The sequence below is a fragment of the Hibiscus syriacus genome, unplaced genomic scaffold (assembly GCF_006381635.1).
Source record: "Hibiscus syriacus cultivar Baekdansim isolate YM2019G1 unplaced genomic scaffold, ASM638163v2 tig00110940_pilon, whole genome shotgun sequence".
NCBI lineage: Eukaryota > Viridiplantae > Streptophyta > Magnoliopsida > Malvales > Malvaceae > Hibiscus > Hibiscus syriacus.
The window spans coordinates 1,614,200-1,624,648 of NW_024062923.1; positions in this window are offsets into that span (position 1 = coordinate 1,614,200).

A 10,449-nucleotide genomic window follows, 5' to 3' on the forward strand; every position below is an offset into this window, starting at 1 on the left:
TTTAATGCATGATATGAAAAATGATAAAAGGGGGGTTCAATATGTAAATTTTTAAATAACATCTTAGAACCAAAGGAGGATTCGAGTTGAAAACCTAAAAAGGCGGCTCGAATATTGAATGGTGCAACAAACGACATAAGAGATGATCTTAAGCTCTTAAATGAAGCATCACACATCCCAAAGACGTTCCTGAGATTCTGGAATCAAGAAGTATCTCTACAAGATGAGCATAACAACCATTTCTTCAAGTTAGTGGAAGCCCGAAGCGACATACTGAACCAACTTGAGAGAACCTACTTTACCAGAACCAACCTATACCTTAAATCAGTCAATATTTTTGACACTTGCTATAGGACTATGATTTTTGAATGATTTAAAAGTGTAGTTGATTTATTAGATATTCATTAAACTTATTGTTTATGATTTGATTATATTGTGAACCTGAAAGGGGCAATACTTTGTAAAATTCTTCAATAAACAAAGGAAAAAAAACATTTTCAAACAGGACAGTCTCAAATAGAGAAGGTCCTTGAAGCAAATTGTTGCTTAGTCTACCTCTGTTGAAGAAAAAGAATGAACGAGGCCAGAATAATGAAGCACTTCATATTTTTGAAGGCAAGTGGTCCAGGAAGCCAAAAAGTCTGGAGAATTGAACTTGTGATGCTCTCCTGTGACATTATCAGCAACTTATTAAGAATGATTACCTTGTTCTAAAGGGAGATACTGAAAAACAGTCACTTTAGCAGCCATTGCAAGAAAAGGTTGCTATATGGAATGTCACCGACAACAAGGTCAAATTCACCAAATCTACTCATCAATTGCTCCAATCGATCATCATTCAGTTCTTGCACATCTGTTTTCAAAGGTATGCCAAGACAGTAGAAGGCGACATCTGCATCACTGATCCCAGAAAAAAGAGACAGGACATTGATATCACCAGAGAACATGTCTCTAGCAGCTCCTTATGTATGGTTTTTAGGGAAACCTAGAAGCATTTCTACCTCATCAGGTTCAAGTGGAACAAATTTATTTCTTCCAACCCATACCAGATTCCATTTTCGGCACTCATCAAGAACATACTTCTGGACACTCGAAGGTAGCTCATCGTCATAAGCTTCAAGAGCCTTACAGATCCTTTCTGTCAATCTGGAACTTCTTGTACATGTTTGTAAGAAGTTCAACTTTGTTCTTGGATCCCAGGAAGGCTATCATTTCTTTGTCAATGGAAAAATATCATGTATAATGCATAGAGAAAACAAGATAAGAGGAAATCTGTTCTCAATTGGCAGATTATGAATATAGCCTATTTTCAGTGTAACAGCATGAAAATGCTTCGAATCTACAAATTCTGGCTATACATCGAATAAGTACTGTGATATTCCAGTCCAAACATTAACTGGAGCAAGTGCCACGTTCTCATAGTAGAAATAAGGAGACCCAATATCATCTTCTCGAAGTGTTCTTTGAGTTATCTTATCTGGTTTGGTATGAACCACAGAACCAATCATTGAATTTGGAAGATGAATGTGCTCATAGCATCTTCTGGAAGTGTTCTTTGAGTTATCTGATCTGGTTTGGTATGAACCACAGAACCAGTTACTGAATTTGGAAGAGGAATGTGCTAATAGCATCTTCTGGAAGTGTTCTTTGAATTATCTGATCTGGTTTGGTATGAACCACAGAAACAATCATTGGAATTAAAAGATGAATTGCATGATCGTCTTCATTAAGAAGCTTCTTTTCAAGCTTCTTCTGTTTATTCCTTTCCCAAAAATCATAGCCCAAGTTTCGCCTTTGCTTGTAATTGGAGTCATTGTATAATGGCTTCCTATATTCTCCTGAAAGAAATGCATCAGCAGCCTTAGCCATTTGGGCAGCACATATAAAATCTGTGAACTCTGTAATTGATGAATCTGGACCACATCTCTCCATGGTTATTGAAGCCTCAGCCTCTGAGAATCTCATTTTTGTCAAGTATAACAGTTTACTCTCCTCATCAGAATCAGAATTCATGATTTCCTCGATATCAGAAGAACTATAATATCTGTGAAATCATCCTGAAAGATCGTTTCATAATCAGATGAGTTGTTATCAGAATCAATATGTTACATGGGTATGGATTTTTGATAAGCCTGTACCACTGTATATGTAGTCTTGCTATTGCATCAGATTACTGTTTGCATAAATTGGTTTCTCTCCCACAGAAAAGTATATTTCAGAGATGGATTTCACTGAAAGATGATAAGCCACTGTGTCAGCCTGGAACGGATTACCAAGCTATTTTTTACTGCTCTGTCTGAATAAATCCCTCCAGATACAGAAAATGGTCACCTCATTCAGAAGACACATATCTCAGATGTTTCTGTCAGAATGATTGAGTACTTCTTAAGTTTGTGACAACATGAAGAAAATTTCTCCAGTTACTTGACAATACTACTGTTTAGTGACACCAGAATGAGAGTATTCAAGATAAACAGATTTGGGGCATGAATAAAGCCACAAGTACCTACAACAGTTCATTGTCAAAATTGGACCTCGTGGGGATCATGACATTTCAGTCAAGCAGACATTGAGAGTGAATCAGACAAATCTAGAGGGACATCTTGAGGGCCCATTTTCAACCAGAAATAGAATATTAGGGCATTTTGAAGGCTCACAACAATATTAATATTTGGGCATTCTTGGAGGCTCTTCTCAGCAAGAAGTAATGTTGAGCATACTTTTAACATCTGTATTAGCAAATGCTGGGGCAAGCTGAAGGCCCAAATTATCATGTGTTAAAAATCATTGACTTGAGCAGATATTTCCAATGAGACAGAAATATATGAAGAATGAAAATGATGAAACAGTGACAGTCGAGATGACTACACATAATTGCTTCATTCATCAGGCAATTGCATATGATCATGTTGTTGAACAAATATCTACTCAGCAAGTATGGTTTCAAATACCCAATCTTCTTAAACCATGTATCACATGACAGTGTGTTAAACTACATCATGAATAAAAATGGTCCTTTTGTAGACCATTCCATCCAAGGATCAGTTCATCGAGACCTCAAACTCTGAATTTGGCCTTTTGTGTGTCGGTGATAATTGAAAATATTTCTTTGAGATTTCTGCCAGTTAGTTTCAACCATACTGTTGAGGTTACGAAGCTGTTTTTCATATCAGTTTTGTTTACTTGATGACATTGAAGAGAGAAGCTCATGTATATTGCTCTTTCCCGATGTTACTGGGGTTATCATTACCAGCCAAGCTGAATTGAATTTTTTAGGGTTTATCATGTGCGTTTCATCCCCAACAGCAAGAAATCCATGAATATCTTTCTGTATATAGATCCTATAGCTGAAGTGTTTCTACTTTCTACAATGCTCATTATGAAAGAAAGCATGATCAGTATCACATTTTCCTTTTTCAGAGATGATATCAAGATCAATTAGTGTCTCTTATTCAGTTCGACACTAGCATATCGTGAATTTGACCAACTTTTTGGTCATACCAGTATTTCATTTGTATTCCAATTGAGTTTTGTTCTCAAGTGATCTTGTGACATCATACAAAAACTTTGAACACTAGGCAAAGAACTTCAATGATTGAGAAATCTTGGCATAAGCCACAAAAAAAAGGGATGAATGTGTGGTCAAATGCTTTACGAACATTTGAGATGAAACCACATGAGAAGATGAATATATTGTCAAATGTTTTACGAACCAGTGATTATGGTGTTGAACCAATGTTGCAATCATATGGTTTCAAGTTATTGATCCAAGATGAAGTCTGTCTTCTTCAACCCCAAGATTAGAAGGGAGATATGATGAAAATTTCTTTCCTCAGAAAGAGAGCTGAAATTTTAACAACAAGAAACTAGTGGTACCAACTAAGGTTGAACTACAGGTTGTTGTTAAGCATCTCGACATGATATGGTCCAAGTTGCCTTATTCGAGATTTGATTTAAATGTGGGGACATGAAAGGAATTAAGATAAATTCTCCTTATGATGTGTTTCAAGAGTCAAATCAGAACAGACTCTACTCCCCTAATTAATCCCTGTTGAGTCAGGCATATCCACATCTACATTCTTCAAAGATGATAGATTCTCTTTTCAAAGATGAAAGATTCTCTTTTTAAAGATGATAGATTCTCTTTTCAAAGATGAAAGCTTTATGGGATTTCTACACAAGTCCAGACAAAGAAAGTCGGTGTTACCAAAGACAAAATGGGACATCAAGGTCATAGGTCTGACTACGGTAAGAGTTCCATAAATGAAACATTTCTTCTGAGACTTAAATGAAGTTAAGAAGACGCAAAGATACAAGTTGATCAGATGATTCTACAGAAATGCAAGCTTTATAGCATAAGTTTCTACACTGATATCCAGAGGTAACCCTGGCAATAAATGATGAATTGAAGGAAGACCAAGTTCACCACTTTGAAGTCAAATGAAGATTGCATCAACATTCATGCATTCATAAGAATATCATCTACACAATAGACGATGCATTACATTAATACATATGAGTACATTCAAACATAAAGTTTCACAGATCTTCAGAAGAACAAGAAGATTCAGGGTAAAAAATACCTTACATAAAGAAGGTATTCAAAACCACAAATACAAGAATCATGCAAACATCTGAAGAAGAGATAGACGCAATCCACAAAAATGAGCATTATCTTTAGATTGGGTCATGTTACCCAATCAACATGTTATTTCAAAAAAAATAATGAGAAAACGATTTCCATAGTTTCTCATTCAATCTTTTCTAAAAATGAAATTGTTGAAAAGTAAGAAAATAATTTTCATAGTTTCTTACTTAGTAAACTATTTCCCACATCTGTAAGTCCTTCAGTGCATGATGTTTCCAAAAAGACTTCGGGAGCTTTTTGATGTTTTCAAAGCCTTAGGGTCATCTGTAAGTCCTTCAGTGCATGATGTTTCCAAAAAGCCTTCGGGAGCTTTTTGATGTTTTCAAAGCCTTCGGGTCATCTGTAAGTCCTTCAGTGCATGATGTTTCCAAAAAGCCTTCGGGAGCTTTTTGATGTTTTCAAAGCCTTCGGGTCATCTGTAAGTCCTTCAGTGCATGATGTTTCCAAAAAGCCTCCGAGAGCTTTTTGATGTTTTCAAAAACCTTAGGGTCATCTGTAAGTACTTCAGTGCATGATGTTTCCAAAAAGCCTCCGAGAGCTTTTTGATGTTTTCAAAAACCTTAGGGTAATCTGTAAGTCCTTCAGTGCATGATGTTTCCAAAAAGCCTTCGGGAGCTTTTTGATGTTTTCAAAAACCTTAGGGTCATCTGTAAGTCCTTCAGTGCATGATGTTTCCAAAAAGCCTTCGGGAGCTTTTTGATGTTTTCAAAGCCTTCGGGTCATCTGTAAGTCCTTCAGTGCATGATGTTTCCAAAAAGCCTTCGGGAGTTTTTTGATGTTTTCAAAGCCTTAGGGTCATCTGTAAGTCCTTCAGTGCATGATGTTTCCAAAAAGCCTTCGGGAGCTTTTTGATGTTTTCAAAGCCTTCGGGTCATCTGTAAGTCCTTCAGTGCATGATGTTTCCAAAAAGCCTTCAGGAGTTTTTTGATGTTTTCAAAGCCTTAGGGTCATCTGTAAGCCCTTCAGTGCCTGATGTTTTCAACATTTCCATCATGTTCAAAAGAAGCCAAATGAAAAAATTATTGTCTTTTTCGTCTTTGCTTTATTCTTGTTAACACAAGGATGAGCAAAGAGGGGCAGCTGTAGACATCAATTTTTTTCATTTAAATTTATTATTATTATTAAAATTATTATTATTAGTATTATTATTATAATTATTATTATATATTATTTATTAAATATTACAAAGCCCAATTACAATAACTCAGGCCCAGATACAGAAGCACAACATAAACCCTAAAACCCAACTAGGATTTCTCATCTCATGCCCCAGCCGCCAGTGATCTCCACCGTTGGATCTGGCAAGATCCAACGGTCCAAAACTATCCAGCTTGAAACCCTAGGGTATCATAACCCTAGGGACCACACGGCCGCCGCCGTTGCTTCCAGACGTTCCAGCTGCCATCGCTACAGCCACGAAGCCGCCGCCTCACCAGAAGCTTCCAGAAGGCCAGCTGCCCCCCACATGTCGCGGCTATGGGGTGAGTCACCACATAGCTCGGTGACTCACCGAACTTCCCCCTCTAGACCGGTCCGAGCATGGCTCGGTGGTGGCTATAAAAGCCACCGGATCCTGCAAAACAAAAAAAAAGACAGGGAAAGAAAAAAAAAAGAGAAAGCACGAACAGCAAGCAACGGAGACAGAAACGAAGAGAGGGCAACCAACAGAAAAAAAAGAGGAACCACCAATAACAGACAGCAACAAGAACACGAACCCACAGCAGCCAATATAACAGAAAGAGAAGAAAAGAAGAGAGAGCTTACTCTGTCATTGGAGGCTTTCGAAACGTCACCGGAAACCTTCGAACTTCGAAGGTAAAATCCTAGATCTAGGAAATACTATGGGGTTGTAGGAGAAAAGGATACCAAATTTGGCTTTAGGGTTAAAAGAGCTTTGATTTGGTATGGTTTTATAAGTTCCGACCACCACTCACGGTGGTCGGCGGTCGTGGCCGGCGCCGGAGCACGGCTGCCGGCCGGTGGTCTCTCCATCTCCGTTTTAGAGAGATGACAGAGAGAAATTTCATCTCTCTCAGTTAGAGAGAGAGATGAAATAAGAAAAATGAAATCATGGCCCTTAAGGGCCGGCTTAAATGGGTATAAATACCCTCATCAAAACGACGCCGTTTTGGTGAGGGTATCTGTGTAATTTCACACATGGGTAAACCCCATCCGCAGTCCATCATTTTTGTAACTTTATATTTTAGTCACTAAATCAATTTTTAAATTCTTTCAATTCAGTCTTTCGATTTATTTAGTTTATAATTTAGTCCTAGCCTGTATACTGATATATTTAAGGTAAATATCAAATTTAGTCCCTCATAGTTTAGTAATTTTTATTTTAATCCCGTATTATGAATTATGGTTAAATCACACTGTTAGCACTCAAGTTTTATAATATTTTGAATTAGAACTTTAGTTTTATAATCTTACATTTTAATCATTAATTTCATTAGTTTTTATTTTTTACTATGATTTTTAATATTTTACATTTTAATACTATATTTTTATTTCCTTTTATTTTTATTTATTTTATTATTATTATTTTTTATTGTTTTAATTATTATTTTATTATTATTATTATTTATAAAAATAAATAAATAAATATATATATATATATATATATATATATATATATAAATAATATATATATATTTTTATTAAAATCCTATATTTCATAAATTACTTTTAATAATTATGTTTTAATATATATTTATTTATTTTTCAATATTAAGAAATGACAGTATTAAAATAACTGGATGTCCATTTTCTGATACTTTTAAATAAATAAATATCCTATTGTTTTAAAATTATATATTAATTGTTTATTTATTAATATCAAAGAAAAGAGCTATCTTAAGGCACCTAGAAGTCCTTTTCTAATATTTCTAAATAAATAAATATTTTATTTATATTTTATATAATATATTTTATATAATTATAACTTTGAAATAATAGGATTATAAATTAAATATATTTTTGAATTTTTAAATTTCCAATAATAAGAGACAATTTATAATTAATAAGTACCAATTTTGGGCGTTGTGGGGGTGCTAATCCTTCCCCAAACGTAATCAACCACGAACCCCTTTTTATTATTAAAAAAAATGAATCTTTGGTTAAAAAGCAGATCAGTTTATCTTTTAACTGATGTTTTCTTAAAAACTCTTTTAAAAGATAATTTTTAGGTATTCGACCTACCTGACCCAAAAGGCCGATGGCGACTCCCAAAATATTTTAAAAACCATTTATTCACATCAATTTTCTCGCCAAGTAAAATTTCGTGCCTGGACGAAAACCGGTTACGACAGAGGTATCGTGCAAGACTGGTGATCAAAGGATATGCTCAAAAAGAAGGTATTGATTTCAAATATATCTTTTCTCCTGTGGTTCGACTAACAACAGTTCGAGTAGTTTTGGCAATGTGTGCTACATTGAACTTACATCTAGAGCAGCTAGATGTTAAAACAACTTTTCTTCATGGAAATCTTGAAGAAGAGATTTACATGCTCTAGCCTGAAGGTTTTGAAGAAAAAGAAAAGAAGAACTTGGTTTGCAGGTTGAACAAATCTCTGTACAGTCTAAAACAGGCACCGAGGTGTTGGTTTAAGAGATTTGATTCCTTCATTATGTGCCTTAGATACAACAGACTTAACGCAGACCCTTGTACTTATTTCAAGAGGTTTGATGATAACGATTTTGTTATATTACTGTTGTATGTGGATGATATGTTGGTTGCAGGGCCCAACAAAGATCTTATTGAAGAATTAAACTCACAACTAGCTAGGGAATTTGAAATGAAGGACTTGAGATCAGCAAACAAGATTCTAGGGATGCAAATTCACCGAGACAGAAGTAATAGAAATATTTGGCTTTCACAAAAGAATTACTTGAAGAAGATCTTGTCACGATTCAACATGCAAGATTGTACGCCAATTTCTACTCCTCTTCCTATTAACTTCAAATTATCCTCCAATATGAGTCCTGGTAATGAAGAAGAGATGATAGATATGTCTCGAGTACCGTATGCATCGGCAGTGGGAAGTTTAATGTTCGCTATGATATACACGAGACCAGACATTGCACAAGCAGTGGGAGTGATTAGTCGGTACATGGCGAATCCAGGAAAAGAGCATTGGAATACAGTAAAGAGGATCTTGAGATACATCAAAGGGACCTCAAATGTTGCATTATGTTACGGATGGTCAAATTTACTTATCAATGGGTATGTTAATTCTGACTATGCAGGGGATATGAATAAAAATAAATATGCTACAGGATATGTGTTTAAAGTTGTTGGTGGAGTTGTAAGATGGGTTTCAAAATTGTAGTCAGTTGTGGCTACATCCACAATAGAGGCAGAATATGTAGCAGCTACACAAGCCAGTAAAGAAGCAATTTGGCTGAAGATGCTATTGGAGGAGCTTGGGCACAATCAAGAGTATGTCTCTATGTTTTGTGACAGTCAAAGCGCCTTACATCTAGCAAGGAATCCAACATTTCATTCAAGGACAAAGCACATACGAGTTCAATATCATTTCATTCGTGAAAAGGTGGAAGAAGGGACAATAGATATGCAGAAGATCCATACCAAAAACAACATAGTAGATTTCATGACGAAGGCAATCAATACTGATAAATTTACCTGGTGTCGATCCTCTTGTGGCCTGTCAGAAACGTAAGCAACACGAAGTTACAAGGTAGAAAGAATGGTGTGAAGATATGATTGTTCCAATCAAATCTTCAAGTGGGAGATTGTTGAAAAGTTAGCAAAAGTGGCCAAGCCACTTTCGGTGCAAATGGGTTTGCTTTCGGTGCATGCACCGAAAATGTTGACTTTTGGACAATGGTAAAATCGTAATTTAGTTATTATACTTTAGGGTATTTACAAGATTAGTCCTTAAGCTTCAACTATAAATACCCTAACCCATTTAGCTTTAAAATCATCCCAAATCATTCTAACTTTCTCCCAATACTATAGAATTTAGAGAGTTTTCTTGAGAGTTGTTTTCTCCTTTTTATCAAGAGAAAATTGTCATTGTTTTCTCCTTGTTTAGATCGAGAGAATTTGTAAGCCCGTGGTTTTTATCCTATATTATTTAGGGATTTTCCACGTAAAATTTGTGTCTTCTTTATCTTCATTTTTAGAGAAAATAACTTCAGTGACCGAAAATGTCTTATAATATACTATTTTAACAAACGTTTTTTGGATTTGCGAAAATGACCAACAAATTCGCAACGCGAACTCTAATTTCACAACACAGGTTCCAAAATCGCAACACAGTTTCCAAAATCGCAACGCGAATTTGTAAATCGCAACACAGTTTCCAAAATCGCGTTGCGATAGTACTGTTTACCTATATCGGTAATTCGCGTTGCGAATTTGAAAATCGTGTTGCGATAACATTGTTTACCTACATCGATAATTAGTGTTGTGAATTTGAAAATCTCGTTGCGAATTTGAAAATCGCGTTGCGGTAATATTGTTTACCTACATCGGTAATTAGTGTTGCGATTTGGAAAATCGTGTTGCGATAGTACTGTTTACCTATATCGGTAATTAGCGTTGCAAATTTGTAAATCGCGTTGCGATAGTACTGTTTACCTATATCGGTAATTAGCGTTGCGAATTTAAAAATCTCGTTGCGAATTTGTAAATCGCGTTGCGATAGTACTGTTTACCTTTATCGGTAATTAGCGTTACGAATTTGAAAATCTCATTGTGAATTTGTAAATCGCGTTGCGATAGTACTATTTACCTATATCTGTAATTAGCGTTGCGAATTTGTAAATTGCGTTGC